The sequence below is a fragment of the Hipposideros armiger genome, unplaced genomic scaffold, assembly GCF_001890085.2.
Source record: "Hipposideros armiger isolate ML-2016 unplaced genomic scaffold, ASM189008v1 scaffold_176, whole genome shotgun sequence".
NCBI lineage: Eukaryota > Metazoa > Chordata > Mammalia > Chiroptera > Hipposideridae > Hipposideros > Hipposideros armiger.
This window is the reverse complement of record NW_017731526.1, coordinates 775,838-797,516: the sequence shown is the minus strand read 5'-3', so window position 1 is coordinate 797,516 and position 21,679 is coordinate 775,838. Positions and strand designations below refer to the sequence as shown.

The window sequence follows — 21,679 nt, the reverse complement described above, 5'->3', positions numbered from 1 at the left end:
TTATCCATTTTAAATAGAAACATAACTGAGTTTGAAATTTTTAACTAAATTCCCAGAGGCCACATTATTAGGAGGGTGGGGAACCAGAATTTAAAAGCTTAGAGACCTTTTCCATTTATATCACATTACTTCTTCTTAGAACTCACTTCCAAACCAAGAAGTTAAAATCAATGTAGATTTACATTTTAATGGAAGGATTTATGGAAGAGTGGAACTTTAGTATAGGTATTGATAGAAAAGAATAGCTAACATTTATTGAGTACTTACTACTGTTCTAAGCATTTTGGATGTATTTACTCATTTAATTTTTACAACAATTTTTGGAGATAAGCGCTATTTTTATTATTGTTATTACTTTACAGTATGGAAACTGAGCCAAAGAGAAGGTAAACTTCACAAAGTCACAAAGGTTGTAAGCGGCTTTGTAGTCAGACATTCTTGCCTACAGCTCACAGGGTTTAACGATCATGCTATACTTCTTACTAGGCTGAAAGGTTATTAAATGAAATTGATTAAATAAAGTTCCAAGCACAGGGCATGTAGGCCTTTATTAAATATTACTTTCTCTATTTTTCTTCAATCTTTAAAATTCTGTAATTGTAATGATGATGATAATAATAATAATACCTTTATCTTTAAAGTATATTCTTCTTTTTTAAAGGCTTTATAACATGTGGGATAGATGTAAGATATAGTAAGCCAGTATTAAAATGGTGTTGACATATATTTAACAATATACCATGTTATTCATAATATAAATTTAAGGGACAAAGTAGGATACAAAACAGTGTGCGCAATGTTTTACCAAAAATGAAATGGCACAGAAAAAAAAAAAAGGACTAGGGAGGTATATCCCCAATGTTTGAAAGGAGATGATTTCTGTGTGATTGTGGGTGATTTTAGTTGCCCTCTTATAGTCTATTCTATATGTTCTACAATGGCAATATATGATCTTAATAATAATAAAAATAAAGAATAGCTGGGATAGAAACATTCCTATTTGAGAGATGATAATAACAAGCAGCAACATTAGTAGAAATTGTGTAAGATTCCACACTGAGAGATGGAGCTTGAATAGAACCCAAGGATCCTCATTTCTAACCTAGCATGTTTTCTCTGACATCCCATCGTCTATTCAGTGGTTATCATTATTAAGGAATTCAAACGTAATCTATGAAGAAGGCCTCTGGAGGGTGATTAGAGATACTGTGATTACAAAAATCACACAAGAAGTCCTTTATATCATATCAGGCTTCTTAAATTGTTTATGTAACTATGTAAGTCACTTGTTTCTGAGTCCAAATAGATACTATAGTTGTAGATTCATTTTTTCCTAATTCTTCAGTTTCTATAATAGAACTGTATTTTACCCCATCCATTTACCCTATGACATTACTGTAACTCTCAGTACAGTGTGGCAGTGGGGTATATATCTCTTGGCTTTGAGTTTGGTTAAGTGACTTGCTTTGACCAATTAGAATGTTAGCAGGCATGCCATGAGCAGGGATTTAATTTCATTGTGTGATTTGGCTTGGCCTCTTGTGCCTCTGAAATTTGCAATAAGGAAACTTTGTCCTAGGTTTCTGGTCCTTACATCTTGGGTCCCAGAATGAGAAATATACGGAGAAGATATGAACCCAAACATAGCCTGAAACAGAGGTACCAAGATGCTACACATATTGATAAAAGAGAAAAAAATATAGTTAATAAGCCACTTGAATTTGGGGGTTGTTTGTTATGCAGCATTATCACAGAGATAACTAATACACCAACAGCTAGTAATGCTGTAATGCTCTCTGGTGACACATTTTCTATACTTCTGCTGGTATATGCATATATTCAGAAATATTTTTCATATATACTTTTAAAAGGTTGTCAGTTGAAAGTTCATAAATGTAGAAGCCGCAACTACACTTTTTAGTCAGACATGTATGTACTTCTCACATTTTACTGAACAGACAAGTCATCTGGTATCTCATTAAAATTCATATTCTCATTCAGCAGGTCTGAGGTGGGGCCTCAGATTCTGTCTTTCCAACGAGTTTCCAGGTGATACTGATACTACTACTAACACTACACTCTGAGTAGAAAGGCATAGAGGACGGATAATAGTAACCATGTAGACACACGTTAGCGGAACTGAGGCAAATTAAAAAGGAAAGGTGATGGGAACCATAGCCTCCCGTGATGTGACTAGCTTCTTGCTGCAAGAAACTGCCACAAACAGGGAAATCAGTGTGCAACAAAGCAAATAAGAACACAGAACACTTTGATTAAACTTATCTGATACTAAAACAATTCAGATAAGAGGCAGAAGAGTCAAAGGAAATGGGCCCTGCAAACACATCAAATGACAGCCCTCATGCTAATGGTGACTATGTTCCCAATCACAGAATACACAGGCCTGTTAATGACCAGTACGGAAGTCCTCCTCAGACAGTGCTCTATATTAGCATCCCTATATGTGCATTCTACAGGAACACATGTACTGACAAACCTGTGACCTTGCAACACTGTCAGATGGAAAAATCTTACAGATAAGCTCACATTCTGTAATGCAGCTTTCTAACATCAAGCTTATCATTATCTATTTTCTCTTTTTAATGCTTCATTGACTCTTCACTGAAATCCATTAGACTAGTTGTCTTTGTTGGCTCAAGCCTGCCATAAAAATATACTGTAAACTGGGTAGCTTAAATAACACAAATTTATGTCTCACAGTTCTGGAGGGGGAGAAGTCCAAGGTCAGGGTGCCGACATGGGTGAGTTCTGGTGAGAGCCCTTCTGACTTGCAGACGGCTGCCTTCTTACTGTGCCCTCACATGGCCAAGAGAAATGAAGCTCTGGTCTCCCTTCCTCTTTCTGTAAGGGCGCTAATCCCACCATGGGGGCCCCACCCACATGACCGCATCTAAACTAATTACCTCCCAAGGCTCTACCTGCTAATACCTTCACACTGGGGTTAAGGTTTCTACATATGAATTTGAGGGGGACACAAACATTCAGCCTATAACACTCATGCTTCCTAAACTCGTTCATGTCACGGAACACATACAAAATGATATATTCTTTGTCCTGCTTGCTGGGATAAACTAGGAAAGATTTGGAGTATTAGAGGAGGCTCTGCTTGGCCAGCTATGACTGACTTTGCAGCTCTAGCTGCCACTGTGCCTCTCTGAGGGGACCCACAACCATCCCACGTAGTTTGGCAAACTAAACACTGGACACAACCACAAATTCTTCAGAACACAAAGAGAATCAACCATTATAATCACTGACTCTGACTCATTTTGGATCTTTCACAGTTCAGCTGATATTTTCTGTAAAACACTAGCGTGGGAAGTGGTTTCCTAGGAAGTTGATCAATAACCACTGCCGAAAAGATGAGGGTATATAAAAAATTATGCTGGAAGGTACAGTACAAATTCCAAATAAGGCCACTTCAGAAAACTGCTGATGAGATAGTTGATTTTGGTTAACGAGAATGTTTCTAAATGCTTATAGTTTCACAGTTCTCTAGGTGTCACAATGAACGCTACGAAGTAAAAAAAGAAATCACCAGTTCTTCCTGAAACATGATAGTTTTGGACAAATTCAGTAATTATCAATCATTTATTTTCCTACAATATAAGTTGAAAATTTTTTCTAAAAGTAGAGAAAAATATATATATTTTTTTACCCCCCACCCCCCGATCCCCTGAGGAATATAGCTAGCATGCACCACCAGGCTCTTTCATACTCAGTTGAGGCAAAAATAAACTACTTGGAAAATTAAGGTGCCTTTTCCTGGAGCTTTCTTCATCTTTTACTTTCTTCAGTCCAGACTGGGGCAATGGTTAAGAAAAAGAGGCTTGTGGTGCTAGGGTGATCATCTTGGTCACCACACCCTGGAAATAACTTTAAAATATCCATGTCAGACACTGAGATGCAGGACAAAAGTTTTGAACTTTCCATCTCATTGTTATTTATTTGTGTTCTGGAGCTCATTAATTTCTCTCACAGAATGTGGACTCTTCCCTGGTGTTGATTATATGTAAAGTAGATCTTATATTTATGTCTAGAAAACAGGCACCATCAAGACTTTACCACCTCTCCTTCCAGGCTGGCTTCACATACTCACAGCACTAAACATCCCCAAAACAAAAGTCATTCAAAAACCTGTTGAATTTGACCAGATACTTCAAGTACAGTACCCATTTTCTCCCACTATAAAGCATATTAGAAAACACAAATGTATGAGTGTAACTTTATTATAAGAACAACCTTATGTTTGTTTTAATTTAATTTTTTTAAATGTAAATCATATGCACATACTTCATAATTTATTACTCGTAACAAATTTGTTGTAACACATTTCATGATTGAAACACACCAGTATTTATTACTGGTAATGAAAGTCATTGGTATAAATACATTTATTCATTCATACAACAAACATTAATTGAGCACCTACTATGTGCCAGGGCAGTGGTAGATACAGGAAACCACAGATGAATAAAACAATGTGTCTCCTTCCCAATGTTACAATGTATTAACGTGAGCAACCTGGCTTCTAGCTAGCTTTGGGAACCAGGTATGAATGGTAATAATTCACTGGGGTAGTAGGGAGTGGAGAAGAAAATGCTGTGAATTGACTTATTAAAACAAACAAATAAATAAACAAGAAAACCCAAAATCTGAGTACTGTCTCATTTTAGGTTCCCTCCAAAGAAGTGAGTCTGAGACAAGGACTTGCCTGGATGCAGGTAGCAATTTGGAAGGTGACCTCAGAGGCAGGAATGAAGGAGTGGTGGGAGTGAGTCAGAGAAGATGAAGCAATAATAAGGATGTGTCAGTGAAGCCACTGGTTTGGCAACAGAAGTGCAATTGTACCAGGATCTTGGAGACCTGTAGATAATGCCTCCAGAGGTAACCACCTGAAAGCAATGGAGGCTGGGCATTTTTTCTGCAGTTCTATTCCTCCTTGGGTTGAGAGTTACCCCCAGGGCACTGAACTGCCAACCCCCCTTCCCAAACCAATGTAGATTTATTGAGCTCTCCTGGGGCAGAATGCAGAAAAGCACTCTTGAGGTGGGAGTCTGGGCTAACAGAGAACTGCTTTGGGTGTAGCTGAAGTCAGAGGTGAATTTGGGGACTATGGTACAGGGCCAGACACATTTGCTGGCGTAGCCTATGAAGACCTCTGGGGGCTGGAGCGTAATGTGCCATGCAATCGGATCTAGCAGCCCTAAAGGGGGTCTGGGGAAAGGCTAGGCTGACAGCTTTCTTACTATATTATATTTCACATAAGGTGTCTGATTCCTGCAAGAAGTAAAACTTTGGGCCAATAAATCCTGACACTATACAGCTAAGAAACAGAAAAATGTTATTTTCTAATTAGCCTACCTGATTCTGTGGCTATGATGTCAAGAACGGACTGTTAGCAGTTCTTATGAAAATCCTGACACTCGTTCACCAATTATCCTCTAATGTTGATATGTATTGATCTCCCTGTATTTCAGGAAACCTTTGCAGAGCTTTAGGGAGCTTTTCCAAAAATGGTGATGCATTTTTGCATTATTTTGGCATGACTGGGCCTATTGAAAAATGCCCTCACATTCTGATTTCATGGCAATAATACCTGTGTTGTAGTTGATTTCTTTTTTCTTTTTCTTTCTTTCTTTCTTTTTTTTTTTTTGTATTAAAGTAGAGAAGAAACGGGAATAACTTAAGGATTGCACCTAAATGTATTAAGCTTGAAGGCTTTCAACACGAATGAGATTTATAGAAAGTTATTAAGACCTTTAGCTTCCGTAAACATTTCATCAATGCTGACAATATCTACTTTAGCTCGTCCTGACCAAGCAGTTCCTGTGTTGCTCTACGGATGAAGGTATTCTAAAGTTCACCAAGCAGCGTAGGAGTTTTCTAGAACATTTTGGTTTGGGGGCAAGAGCATAAGGTTAAACAACAGATACTTTTATGGTTACAGGAGAAGAATTAATAAGCTCCTCGTTGTTTTATTATAATATATAAAATAAATAACTGTATTCCTAATCCCTAGAAAATGTAGTGGAAGTGGTGGTGGGCAGGTTATGGTGTCTTATATGACATTGAACATATGTGGCTTCTCTTTCACAGTGAGTGGGCAAGTCTTTAAAAAAATTCTGCAAAAGAAAAAGAAAGAAGGAAGGAAGGAAGGAAGGAAGGGAGGGAGAGAGGGAGGGAGGAAGGAAGGAAGGAAGGAAGGGCCCCAGGGACCATTTAACCTCTGTCAGTGAGTTCCATCCTGAGACATCAAGTCCAAGTACACAGAAACCAAATGCTAATATTTCCTAAGTTCTTTCCATCTTACATCCCACTTCCTTTTTCTTTTATGCTCTCTCTTCCCCTTTCCTTCTGCCCTATTTCCTTGATCTCTACGCCATTTGCTCTCATTTTCCTCACCCCCATTAGTCAGACCATAATCTGTTCATCCCGAATAAGGCTTCAGTGATGGAAAAGAAAGGGCCTCAAACAAAGCCTTCTTGCAAGACTGGGAACTCCTGAGAGTGCTGGATGGTGAATGGGTCAAAGCCGGAGGAGGGAGAGGTCTTACAGCTCGGAGGCTCTTAACCCACCAAGCCATTAGGCTTCTGCAGGCTTGATAGTCCGCATCAAGCCTCATGAGTTCAAAGCTTTCATGGGCTGACAAGGACCTGTGAATTTCAAACTTTTGAGCCAATTACAATCACAAAGAGCTCAGGACAATAATCAGTGAGCGAAACGAAGCTGTTGGCATGAAGCAGGCCTGGGCAGGTTTCACTCGTGTGGCTGTGCCACACAATGTGCAGCTGGAACTCTGCTTCAGTAAGTAAATAAAAATACATTATAAACTACAAACATGCACAATGGGGCCCTCTTGATGTCTTGTTCCCAGTAGTGGGGTACGTTAGGAGCCCTGTCCTGCATTTAGCCCATTAATTTCTAAAAGTGTTAATTAAAAACTTTTGATGCTGGTTTGAATGGAAAATACCTCAAAGAGTGTTTCCTTTATTGAAACACCAAGTTCCAAGTCTCGGATTATTAGGTTAAGCTCTGTCAGCAGTGAGACCAACTTAAATGCTTTTCATACTATCTGCTTTGACAAAATAAATAAATAATAATAACAACAATAATAATGTTAAATAAATGAAAAGGACAAAGTGTAACTGTTTAGGTTGAAACTCTTATTTCAACCCATATATATTTTTTAAAGGACTAAATTGAAAATCTGGGTCCCTAAATGTAGAGCATATAATTTTTAAAAGATCTTTTTTTTCAAATCCTTACAGAACATTCAAATCACCCAATGTTCCAGGACCTGAATTTTTTATATTTTAAAATGGAGAAAGCTGCTTAAAATAAGTGAATCAGCTGCTAAGTGATTTCTCTCTGTCTCTTCCCCACTCTCTTTTTTGAAAGGCTGAAAAAAAAATGCTTAAAATGGTACGTGCAATTGATATGTGCTGCTTAAGAAGCTTAATATGATTACTGAGGACTCAGGCTTTCTATTTAAAAATAAGATAGCTAAGGCAATAGAAACCAGGAGTTGTGGGTATTCATTTATTGGGAAGTGTGGGAAATATTCCCAAACGTTTAATCCACTGAGCAAGTAAGGGCTGCAAAGTAGTTATTCACAGATTTCTTTGTCCTCCTGGAAACCTAGGGAAACCTGGGAAATCCAGAGAGCAATGCATGTAAGGGGTTGGTGTCACAGAGGCTGGGCAGGAAGCAAGCAAATAGAAAATCCAATCTCTGCAATCCAACACTTTTGTGAAGTACTAAGCAAACCACCAAACGTTCTGATTGGTTTCTAAGACTGTTTTTCCAATTTTATTTTATTTTTCAATTATTTTTATTAAAGTATAGTTGACATACAGTATTGTATTAGTTTCAGAAGTACAACATAGTGCTTTGACATTTACGAGTAGTATATACCTTAGGATGTGATCACCACAATAAGTCTAGTAACCATCTGTCCCCATACAAAGTTATTACGATACTATTTACTATATTCCCTGTGCTGTACATTACGTCCCTGTGACTTTTCTTTTTTATAACTGGGAGTTTGTACCTCTTATTACCCATCACCTTTTTCAGCCACCTGTCACCCACCTCTCCTCTGGCAAATATGAGTTTGTTCTCTGTATTTATGAGCCTGTTTCTGTTTTGTTTTGTTTGTTCATTTATTTTGTCTTTTAGGTTCTACATATAAGTGAAATCATACGGTATCTGTCTTTCTCTGTCTTACTTACTTCATTTAGCATAATACCATCTAGGTCCATTCATGTTGTTGCAAATGGCAATATTTCATTCTTTTTTATGGCTGAGTAATATTCTATTATATATATATCACATATTCTTTTATACCACATTCATCTATCAATGGACACTTTGGTAGCTTCTATATCTTGGCTACTGTAATCATGTGGCAATGAACACAGGGGTACATATATCTTTTTGAATTACTATTTTCATCTTCTTGGGATAAATATCCAGAAGTAGAATTCTGGGTTGTATGGTAGTTCTTTTTAATTTTTTGAAGAACCTCCATACTATTTTCCATAGTAGCTGCACCAATTTACAATCCCACCAACTATGCAACTAGGGTTCACTTTTCTCCACATTCTTTCTTGTCAATACTTATTATTTGTTGACTTTTTGGTACTCTGTTCTGATATTCTGACAAGTGTGAGGTGATGTCTAATTGTGGTTTTGATTTGCATTTCCCTGATGATTAGTGATGTTGAGCATCTTTTCATATGTCTTTTGGTCATCTGTATGTCTTCTTTGGAAAAATGCCTATTCAGATCTTCTGCCCATTTTTTAATCAATTTTTTTTTTATGTAGAGAAGTATGAGTTCATTATATATTTTGGATGTTAACCCCTTCTCATATATATCATTTGCAAATATCTTCTCCCATTTAGCAGGTTCTCTTTTTTTGTTTATTGATGGTTTCCTTCACTGTGCAAACGATGTTTAGTTTGATGTAGTCCCATTTGCTTATCTTTTCTTGTTGCCCTTGCCCCGGGAGACACAGCCAAAAAAATTATTGCTAAGACTTATGTTAAAGAGTTTACTGCCTATTTTTTTTTCCCTAGGAGTTTGATGGTTTCAGTTCTTACATTTAAGTCTTTAATCTATTTTGAGTTTATTTTTGTATATGGTGTAAGAAAGTGGTTCAGTTTCTTTTTTTTTTTTTGCATGTATCTGACCAGTTTTCCCAACACCATTAATTGTAGAGAATGTCATTTCCCCATTGTATATTCTTGCCACCTTTATAGACTAATAGACCATGTAAGTGGGTTTATTTCTGGGCTCTCTATTCTGTTCTATTGATCTATGTGTCTGTTTTGTGCTAGTACCATACTGTTTTGGTTATTATAGTTTAGTAGTTTGAAATCAAGGAATGTGATACCTCCAACTTTGTTCTTTCTCAAGATTGCTTTGGCTATTCAGAGTCTTTTGTGGTTCCATACAAATTTTAGGATTATTTGTTCTAATTCTGTGAAAAATGCCATTGGTATTTTGATAGGGATTGCACTGAATCTGTAGATTGCTTTGGGTATTATGGATATTTTAATAATATTAACCATTCCAATCCATTAGCATGGTGTATCTTTCTATTCATTTGTGTCGTTTTCAATTTCTTGCATCAATGTCTTATTATTTTCAGAGTGCAGGTCTTTTACCTCCTTGCTTAAATTTATGCCTAGGTATTTTATTCTTTTTGACGTAGTTGTAAATGGAATTATTTCCTTAATACCTTGGTTTGCGAGCATAATTTGGTCTGGAAACAAACTACTCATATTGCAAGACATTGCTCATTTACATTAAAATGTATTAGAAATGTTTGCTCGTCTTGCAGAGCACTCGCAAACCAAGTTACTCGCAATCCACGGTTTTACTGTACTACCTTTTTACTCCTTCCACACTTCATGTTTTGATGTCATATTTTAGATCCTTTTGTTTTATTTTCACCTAACTACTTATTGTAGTATAGCTTGATTTTGTTATGTTTGTCTTTTATAGATAAATCTTCACACTAGCTTTTTAAGTAGCTGATCCATTGCCTTTGTTATATATTTGCCTTTATTAGTGAGATTTTTTTTCTTTCATATATTTTCTTATTTCTGGTTATGGCCTTTTCTTTTCTGCTTAAAGACCCTTTAACAATTCTTGTAAAGCCTATTTAGTGGTGTTGATAAACTCCTTCAGTTTTTGCTAGCCTAGATAACTCTTTATCTTTCCTTCAATTCTAAATGATATCCTTAACAGGTAAGAGAATGATAGGTTGTAGATTCTTTCCACTCAGTACTTTAAATATATCTGGCCTGAAAAGTTTTGCTGAGAAATCAACTGATTGCCTTACAGAGTTTCTCTTGTATATGACTAGTTGTTTTCCTCTTATTGACTGCATGATTTTCTCTTTATTTTTAACTTTTTCTATTTTAATCATAATATGTCTTGATGTGGATCTCTTTGGATTCAACTTGTGTGGCACTCTCTGTGCTTCCTGGACCTAAACGTCTGTTTCCTTCCCCAGGTTAGGAAAGTTTTCAGCCACTATTTCTTCAAGTAAGTTTTCTGTCTCTTTCTCTCTCTCCCTTCTTTTTCTTGGAAACCTGTAATGCAAATGTTAGTGTGCTTGATGTTGTCATAAAGATCCCTGAAACAATCCTTGTATTTTTAAATTCCTTTTTCTTTTTGCTATTCTGATTGGGTGACTGCCACTATTCTGTTTTCCAGGTCACTAATCTATTAACTAATCTGGTGTTGATTTCCTCTAGTGTATTTTTTCATTTCAGTTATTGTATTCTTCATCTCTGTTTGGTTCTTTTTTAACACTTTGTTAAAGTTTTCACTGTGGTCCTCTATTCTTCTTCCAAGATGAGCATCCTTGATGAACATCCTTATGACAATTACTTTGAATTCTTCATCAGGGAAATTACTTATCTCCATTTCATTAAAGATTTTTCTTTGGGGGGGGTGTTGCTCTTTCATTTGGAACATATTTCCTTTATCTCTTCATTTTGTTTGCCTTTTTGTGTTTGTTTTTATGAATCAAATGAAACAGCTTCCTTTCCTGATCTTAAAGGAGCAGGCTTGTGTAGGAGCAACCTTTGGATAGACTGCATTATTGGGTAGTTTTGGCAGGCTGCTAGAGCTGGAACAGGCCTGTGCGGTGAGAAGGGTGCTCTGGTGTGCCATCTGACTGGGTCTTGGGTGGATGCTGGGTGTGTGGCTCCAGGGGCATCTTGTTAGGCCAGCTGGCAGAATCTAGGGCAGACAAGAGCTGAGGTGTCCCAGGGCATATGGCTCTGGGATATCTGTGGCAGGCCAGCTGGCCATGATTAGGATAAGTGCTGGCCTAGGTAGCCCAGAGCACACTGTGGTGGCCTTGCAGGCTGAATAGAGGGCTTGGGCCAAGCTCCCACCTGCATCATATAAGTGGAGGCTGAATGTAAACAACAGTGCTCCCTGGCACCTCTGATCCTAGAATGTTTCTGTAGATCCAGAGAGTTGTCTCATCCTCACCTGTTTGGCAGACGCTTTGGTGTTCATAAATCGATCTTCCTCATATATAGTCTAAGTGCCCTTTATTTTTATTTATTTTTATCTTTTAACTTATTATTTTGAATTATAGTTGACATACACTATTATTTTTCGGCTGTGAAACATAGTGATTACACATTTATATACCTTACAAAGTGATTACCACGATAAGTCTAGTAATCATCTGCTAGGTGCCCTTTAAATCGCTGTTTTATCACTGTACCCCAGGGCAGATGAGTCTGTGCAGGGTTCCCTCAGAGATATCCTTCCCTAATGAAGGATGCCCCATAGGGTCTCTCCTGTCTTTCTCTCTGTGGTCACTCTCTCGTTTGTTGCACAGACTGTTCTACCAGCCCTCAGTTGTTCTTCAGGAGGGATTCATCCACATGTAGGTATACATTAGGTGAGTCTGTGGCAGAAAGTGAGTTCTGAGTCTTCTACACCACCGTCTTGGACCCACCTCTTTCCAGTTTTATTTGTAATCATTCTTCCCTCTTGTACAGGGGCCTGAAGCCTTGGACACTAAGTTTGTGAGACCCTATCAACTCATCTCACAGATACCCTTTTCTCTGTTGTGTTTTAATATAGCTAACTGTCTCTGTCTCCCACCCTGTTTATTCATGCTGTCTGCAACATCATCTAATTCCTTAAAAGATCACAAGACTCTCTTTTTTTACCCTGAAGGTCTTCATCACTCTTATTCTTGTTTTGATCTATATATCTCAAAACAGGCTGAAGTACTCCATAAAGCCTAAGAATTTGGGCAAATTTCCTTTCTTTCTTTCCCTAGCCACAGCCTGCATTGACCTCATCCTCTTGCAACAGTCTGCAATGGGCCTCCCAGACTGATGTGACATGATAGTGACCTTTCAACAACAACAACAATGAAAATAACAACAACGATAATAACAATAACAAAAAAACTGTCACTGTAGAGCACATAAGAGGAATGTAGAGCAATAGAACTAAAACTCCCAAAGGGAAACAGGCCTGAACAAACCGCCATGTGAGTCTATTTGTTCACAAAATTTATGAATTTTTCCTAGAGGAAATCGACAGGTGGTATCGTCTATAACAGACTAGTAAATGTATATTAACTAACAGGTATGTAGCAAATGAGTGGATTTAAAGATGATTTCCATCTGAAATGATTTTTTTTTTTGTTCCTAGAGACCAAGTTTTTGTTAAACTTAATCCTTACTCCCTTCCCGCTCCAGCAGCAGAAACATCTGGTCAGTTTTAGATTCCCCTTGGATTTCTAACTTCAAAGGGAATTATAAAGAATAACAAATTCATGTACCGGCACTAAAAAAAAAAAAGTTAAAGCAGCAGAAAGAATGGTAAAATTGTCCTTATTTGACTGCTAGTGACAGGCGCCACCGGCAGAACTATGAGAAAAGACAAAGGCAAGATCACCGGTTAACAACCAGAGTCCCTGGAAGGGATGGAACTTTGGCTACATGCAAATATGTATAGGGCCCTTAGCGATGTGTTGGGAGATTTGTCCTTGCTTAAATGAACAAAAAAAGTAAAATGAGTTAGAAGGTTTGAAAAGAAATGGATATTCATATTTACCTGCCACATAATAAGCATCAACAAAAGTTTGTTTAAAGAATGACCTGGAGAAAGTCTTAAAGATTCACCTAGTCCCTGGGTTTTTTATTTGATCTTCAGAAAACTGTGTGAGTTCTGATTCTACTCAGGGATGGATAAGCCATGCCAGAATTAACTCAGGCTTCTAAGAATCCACTGGACCCATCATGTCCACCTAAAAGGTTAGACCTCCAAGGGTCTCCACAGTAGTCTCTGTTTATTCCTTGCTGAAAATCAAAATCCTCCAGGAGTGGAGAAATAGAATTTGAATAAAATATTGATATTTGTATTTGTGTTAAGCTGTGCTTGACATCACTTTATGGAACTGGATTTCTATTTCTCCTCTGTCATTTTCCTAGCAAAACAAAAACACCCTTCTTAGAGTGTAGCTCTTGATGTAATCACACATTAGAAAATGAGAACCGTTAGAGAAAGTACAACTTTGCCATTGTAATTACCTCTTACAAACAGCCTTTCCTCTTTCCTGTTTTATGTGCAATGTGGACAGCAACAACAATAAAAATAAACAAAGACATGATTAACCAATCCACTTGTTTGTAGACAAAGAGCAAGTGAGAGTTCAGGGCTAAAATGTCTTTAAATAATGAATTATAAAAGTCTTTAAACTTAGTGTTCAACGGTTACAGACCCCCACACCACAAATACATGGTTGATTCACAGAGTGCCCATCGAAAACCCAGAAAGCAAATTACTTTTGACCAAAATGTATATACATCAACAGCACATTAAGAATATTTCATAGAGTAGGATAGAACAAATAGAACCAATTCTCTATGGAGTCTAGCATGGTCTACTAATAGAGCAGTATGTTAGTCAAAAGAGAAGACTGTATCCAATGTAGGTTCTTTATATCAGAACTTTTACATAATCTCTAGAGAAGGGGGACAAAAATGAAGACTTTTCCTTAACATTTCCAATGGAAAAGTACGGAGCTGGCTGTAAAATCATCTCCTTAAATATCTCTGCCTTGAGTGAGGGTTTTATCCTTCCCTTACAGCTGTAAGTGAAACAGAATCACCAAGGTCATCTCAGTAAGAGAATGCCAATATTCCCATCCTTACGCTAATTGTGCATGATGGTATGTTACACACATCCAATAAAGTTTATCCAGAAAATATGCCAGCTTCATGAAACATACATCTGATGACATGAACAAACCTTTTTTTTTTTTTTTCTTTTGCAACTATCTGTGTCTTTAGGTCTACAATGAAAATCTTGGCTTCACGGAGGTATTGGTAAAGGATTCCCGACCCTATATAAGTACAATCATCCAACCATGATTCTGAACTTAACTAGGGGAAAGGAGGTAGAAGATATGGAATATGACTTTATTCCAAGAACTGTTGTTTTATAGCTTGAGAATACCTATGGTCACAAATGTAACAACAAATGAACAAACATTAGACCCAAATACTAAACATAAGGAAATGCCGCACAAACATACCAAGAAGCAAATACTATCATTATAATAATTATTATAGCTAGTATCATGATAAGGCATTGATAGTTCACTAGGATGTAATGTAGAATACATTAGCTAGAAAGAACCATGGGTAAACATTATTCTCTTTAAAAGGCAGTTCATATTCTAGGTTTATATGACATGATCTACATAATCCAATAGCAACAGGTAAGAAAAGGATGCAGGAAGAAGTGAAGACTTACACTTTTATTTCAGCTGCTGTGTTATCAATATCAATATCAATCTTAAAATAATGATGAAAAGGCTGTTTTAAAATATGGATATGATGAGTTATGGTAAGTTATCCCTGCAGCTTTAAAATATTGGGTTGTCAGAAAAGTCATGATGTATTTTTTCTATTGTATGTTTTTCATTGCAAAAAAGCGTCATGACTTTTCCAGCAACCTAATAGTATAGTGGCTAGATCTACCTACCTTTTCTTGAAATCCCTGCTTCAATGCCAAGCCATTAAATTCATTCCTGAACTTTTGAGGACATTTTAATGATGGTAATGCCAGGTCGAGGGTAAAGGAGAAACAGAGCTGACCAGAAGACTGGGAGGGAAAAATGAAATGGGGAAAAAAAAAAAGTTTGTATTGTTTATACCATCCAGTCTGGCAAATTTTACAGATGCTTTCTGTTTGCTTGGGGTAGTTTATTGCTTATGTTATTTTTTTTCTTCCTTTTTCCCCCCATGTGCTTGCCTCTACCAACTTTGGCTGAAAATATTTTGTATGTGTCTGTACTGTAAACTCTCGTATTTTTCTAGAGATTTATTGTGGTGGAGAAGCTCCTTTTTTTTCTCTTCCCCAAGGGATAGGCACATCAATATTCTAGCTACTCACTTTCGAGGCCAATGGAAAATGTGTTCCTGAGATTAAATAGACCTGAGTAACACATAAATTCAGTTTATACTGATGCAGTATGTTACATAGTTACTCACATGCTGAATTTCTGATGAGTGAAACACACCTGTTGGATGACACACTGCTTGTAAATAGTCACTGGCCTGCAATTCAAAACAGAGAGGCAGGACGAAACCCTAAGTGTAGGTTCTCTATAGATGGCCTAATTTGCATAGAACACTTCTCATCTGTGGAGCTCTGAATGTAAAGGATCTAGTCTAGCCATGCAAAGCTGGCTCACAGAGGGCTCTTCCAATATTCTTAGAATAAACTAGAGCAATACATACAGGTGTACAGGGCGGGTCCTGCAACAAGTCATCTCCCTCTACTCCCACTTCCCAACATTACTGCTTTAAAAAAAATTCAGATTATTCACATATAATTCCTCCCTTCTCAGATTTCATAAGTTCTCACTTAGGAAGAAATCTTCCATGTCTGTCAGTAATTCTTTAAAAATTATAAACTTTTAAATCCAGTGTTACATTTAGTTTAAGTAGGTTCAGCATATCTATCTAGTATGGGTTGGCTAAGCCACAGTGGACTTCCAAGTCGTCAGAGACTATGCTTTCCTTTCACTTCAGATACAGAATTGTCTATAACACGGCATATATTTAATAATGAGTAAAATTAATGCTGCATAGATCTGACATGCGAATGATCATCCTAAATTTGAGTCAAGTAGAGAAAGTGCCCTCCCCCACAAATAATAGTTCTTCCAAGAAACCTGGCCAAATCGGTGAGATGTCTCTCTAGTCAACTAAATTGTCCTTTGGTTTACAGCTGTGCCTAAGAACATTATCAAATACACTGATGGGATTTTATGGTCAACTGTTACATGTTAGAAAACATGATGACAGTATACTCAGAAGAAGATACTCCTGTATACAATGATTAGAACTATTTATCTGAATGTTTGTTTGTTTTTAAAGATTTTTTTTTAATTGGGGAATTGAGGGAGGGGAACAGCACTGGAGAATCGGGGAAGGGGAACAGACAAGTTCCTGTCCTTTTGTTCTTCAGTCTAGTTGTGGAGGACATCGCTTCACTGGCCCACATTGGTATTTATCATTGCGCTCCTCCCAGGTGAGGCAGATCGGTCGCCGGCCACTGGATAGCTGCTCATGGCGGCTCTTGGCAGCTCACGCTGGCTGCCAGCTGCTCACGCTGGCTGCCAGCCACTCACGGTAGCTTCCAGCAGCCCACTGCAGCCTACGCCGTCGCCGGCGACTCACAGCAGCCCAGCTCCAGGTCCAGCTGTTGTTCACCATCTTAGCTGTAGAGGGCAGCATCTCTGGCCCTCATGTGGGATCCGAACTGGGGCCCTGCTGCTCAGAGCTGGCATCCCAAGCCAAACTCTTAACCAACGCACCACTCAGCTGGCCCTATCTGAATGTTTTTAATATTAACATATAAAAGGGTCCTGATGGGCCTGAAATATTGATGGACTAAATGTTATGATGTCTGGGGTTTGCTTAAAGTAACATAGTGGTAGCATGGGAAAATGATAGGTCATAAGTTAATCATTGTGCAAGCTGTGTGATGGGTGTACTGGAGTTCAATGTAGTAATCTGTCTACATTAATGTATTTTCAATTTTTCATAATAAAAATTTTAAAAATATACACTGATTTGAACTTTCATTTGTTTACTCATTATCTATTAATTGATTCATGTATTCTTCATGTGCAAGATATTGTGGAAATGTAAAAAGAAAAAAAAAAAAAAAGAAAAAAGAAAGACAAACCCAAACAACAAAACAATGCTCTTATTGGACATGTAGGTTAAGTAAGCTATTCCTCTTCATGAATAATCTATATTTATTTTAAATGATGTTTATAAAGACTGTATAATTACATGTAGAATTCGTAGGTTAAAATTTGAAAGCAGAACACAAAATTATATAGAAAGTATGATTACAGCATGTTTTAAAAAATATGTCTTCAGGGGAAAATGAGAGTAAGGAAATATATCAAATGGTTATTAATGATTGGATTTAAATTATAGAAATAATTACTTTAATTTTTCTTCATTTTACTCCTATGTGTTTTTTCAAATTATTTTTAATGAGCATGTATCATTTTAAAATGAAAATAAATATTTATTCATTAGTGGATACGATGCACTCTGCTTTCCCAAGGAGCTTTTCATTTACTAAAACAGAGAAACTGCAAACACACAGCACGGCCCTGCTTCTTTAAATCTTTATACCTACAAGGGAAATACACCCACAGGAAAAGAAATGTCAATACAGACTTTATCTGATCATAGAAACATAAAGGGCTTTCTGTGTGTTGGATAGAAACAGGGGAGGAACTGGCTTCTTTGCGAGCCAGAAAGAGTGTGAAATTCAGGCCATTTTGTGATGAGATCATTTTGCGATGAATGCAACGGGAGCCGCAAATTAAAGTTACCAAATAAGCCTGTTCCTTAAGCTCCTGACGCTCACGCAGGTACGAGTTTCTTCTTAGGCAGCACAACCAGAAAAGCGTGGGAGTGGGAGTGGGAGTGGGAGTGGGGAGGGAGTGGAGCTGTAATCCTAGGGCGTGTGGCCTTCACCAGCAAGACAGTTGTGTTCAGAGGGGCAGAGACAGATGTGCAGCAGAATTCGAGACAAAAATACAATGACAACCATGGATTATGTGCAATGGGTATGGAAAGTCCCTGTTAGAAAGCTATCTTTATTACCCCAAGAGATTATTTTCCTCATTTTATGCATATTCATATAAAGTGAAGTCAAAAGCATAACTTTGAAAGGTTTGGATGAAGCTGATGTTCATGACTAAACAGGCCTGGCTATAGCCATGCAGAATCTTGTCAGATGCCAGGCAAGTCGCCCTTTCCCTGCTCCTCCGTCTCCAGTGGATTTGCCAGTGCATTTCAAGGCAGGCCAACCGCTAGCCAACTCAGTGCTTTCAGGCTGTCTGACTTGATGACGCGCCACCCATATACCTTCAGTCCTGACCTGCACCCTCCTCCCGGCCACTGAAATCCCACAACTTCTAGAAGGCATGATAGCAAACTCGTGGAAACTCTACCATTGCTCAGTAAGAGACACACAGACCTCAGAGTTTTAAACTTAGGCTTACTTGTATCCCTGGTCTCAGTCCTCTCACTAAACTGGTAAAGGGAAGGGGAGGGATTTCACGTTCCTAAAGAACATGGTCCTTTCTGTGTGTGGGTGTATTTAAGAGCGGTCATACTTGATTTCAAGATTGATCCAAATGAAGTAAGTGCATTTAAAATTTGCAGCATGTCACAGAATAATGAAAGGTAGTTCAAAGCATCACGAAATACAGCAAAACCTTGGATTGCGAGTAACGTGGTTTGCGAGTGTTCTGCAAGACGAGCAAACATTTCTAATACATTTTAACGTGGTAACGTGGTAATCGAGCGATGTCTTGCAATACGAGTAGCTTGTTTCCAGAATGAATTATGCTTGCACACCAAGGTATTACTGTATGTTTGAAGGATTCTGTGTTTGTTTGTTTAATGTCAAAGCATCTAATGTTCCACACGGGAAATGTCAGTGCCCAACTTCACTACATCAGCCTCTCTTGTCCACAAAGGCATCACCTTTGGAAATATATATCTTTGGAGAGTCTTCCAAACAAATCCTTTGAATACTTCCACGCTCGTATGGCAAAAATCACTGTAAAATGTTCATTGAAATCTGTGATAATAGGTTCTTGGGATCACAATTTCTTAACCATTCTAAAATGATGGTATTCCAAAAATTCACAAATAGGATATGAAATATACGCCTTTCACCAATGTCAACATATGTTCTGCCCAAATTTTGTTCTTGAGGTGGTGGACTCTCCATGCCTTTAGGTCTAATTCGTTCCAAGGTTGGAAGAAATAACACTTGACTTCTTTTCACCTCAATATTTTGGACTGCCATTTAGAGATAATGAAAGTTACTTACCAGACAGTAATGTCACGTGAGGAATATTCAGTTAGTGATGGTGAAACATTCTGAAACGAAAAGAGTACCATAAATGCTAGGTATTTAATAGATGTCTGACAACATGGCAATCATAGAAAATAACCCATTTACTTCTCACTTTGGGACACTGCCTGGGTGATACTATATAAAAAGTAACAGATGCTTCTCTTTGAGGATGAAAATACAACTGTGCACAGAGAAAGCAGCTTTTGGAAATGCTGTGAGTTTAACTTTAAGGGCTCTAACCAGTTGTGAATGACTTGCGGCCCATTTCTGCAAGTCACTGTAACTTGTGTTGAGAAAGTTATGTCTTATGGTTAATTATCCATGGTTGGTTTTTTTTAAAAAAATAAACCATTGTGAACCACCAGGATTTGCAGCTCCATTTGAACTTTACCGTACTTTTGATTAAACATTTCGTAAATAAAAACAAACTTTTTTTTTCCATGCTTTTGGTTGTTTTGTTACTTGTGTTCTAGATATAAATATTGTGGCAATGGTTGGAGAACAAGCTATGGATTATTTACCCCTGGCTGCATGAGTTGTGAGTTACTGGCCTTATCCTCCTGCAAGAGTATAAATAAATGTATAGCATTATATTCTTAGTCCTGTAAGACAAATAGAATGAGTGAACTGAAACCTTTTGAAACCAAACCCTTTTATGCTAAGTCACAAAGCAACAAAACAAACCCCAAATTAACATTTAAAAAGCTTCTACTGTGGAGCAACAAAATCCCCAAATATTATATAATCTGCATTTTAAAAATTGCTTGCTTAACAAGCAGCAGCCTATCAATAATTCCACATGCTTGTCTTTTTATTGCTTCTATAATTTAGAAGCCATAGGTGGTTTTACCAGTGAGCACCTCCCACCCCAATATTACCACCAGAATGAAGTCTTGAAAATAACCAGCATAACTAACTAAAGCCAAAATTGATTTAGAAAGGTCAGGAGTTATTGTAGCTAAAAGTAATGAAACACTAACCGGTGGGGTGCCAAAAAAATATATTTTGAGAAAGGAAAAAAACTGTATTAAAATTGTAATACTCAGTATAGACCGATAACAAAAGATGAATAGAAGTCATGCATATACATTTTTTTGGCACTCCCAGTATATATATATATATATATATATATATATATATATATATATATATATATATATATATATAGAACTCCACGTAAAATTTGTCTATAGTCATCATCCTAGGACCTATGTAAATAAAAAGAAGTCTAAAATATAATTGTCCACAGAAAATGAGAAAAGACAAGATCAAAGGACCCTGTGGCAGAATGCAAGGGAAGTACGTTTGAGACCCAGAATCATAAGTACCTAACATACCTGCATATGAAACTTAATGGGGATCACCAAAGTAGCTGCCCCCCCCATTAAAAAAAAATGATCCAATGGCCCGTGCAGCATTGAGGACCTCTAGGAAAAATATAAATTTGCTTTTTGCAATGTGCTCCTTTTATAAAGACAGAGACAGAATAATAAGGGCTTTCTCATCAAATGGGATGATCTGTCCATTTCTGAAACTTGAAGAGCTCTGTATACGATTTCATCTTACTCCTTTATTACTTGCATGGTTTACTGCTTACCTGAATAGGCACTATGAGGGTACAGACACAGCAGTTTCCCTCACCAGTTCACCAAAATATGGCAAAATATCTGTGAAGCAGCTACTATGTGCCAGGCACAACTAGAGTGATTGTGTTGGAGAAGGTAAGTCAGTGACTGAGGTTCTTGTTGCAACCTTTAAAAGTATCTATTGCTACTGCCAACAGCAACTAGAAGCAAGGTTGACACAGTTGTGAAAGACTTTTGAAAAATTAGAAAATATTTAAAACTCTCCCTAGCTTCTTGTGTGCCCTGGAAATAGAAAGCTTAGGCCTGCCAGCCAGCCCTTCCCAAGCCTGGATCCCATACGGCAAAAGAAAAACTGTAATGAGCCTATATATGTTCCTAGGGCCATGGTTACAATTGAAAACGAGGGGTGAAATGAATTAGTTGGCACCCACTGGACATCGAAAGGCCAATACTGCCCTAAGTATGGATAAGAGGGCATAAAAATCAACCAAGGTGAGTGAAAATGGAAGCTATTCTGACAAACTGAGTCAGAAGAAAAAGTTCAAAGATGTTTTACTCAAAAATATTTTCCTCTATTTCTTTGGTAACCAAATGCCTCCAACT

At 37.5% G+C, this 21,679-nt stretch overlaps 1 protein-coding gene across 10 annotated transcripts in view; it reads right to left on the bottom strand.

The window, feature by feature from the left end:
• Positions 1-21,679, bottom strand: part of ZBTB20 (zinc finger and BTB domain containing 20) — a 769,723-nt gene that overhangs the window by 323,348 nt on the left and 424,696 nt on the right. For all 10 annotated transcript variants that reach the window (XM_019652231.1, XM_019652234.1, XM_019652232.1 and 7 more), the window contains one exon: positions 19,464-19,513. The gene's annotated coding sequence lies outside the window, so the exon portion shown is untranslated. The remainder of the gene's footprint in view (positions 1-19,463; positions 19,514-21,679) is intronic.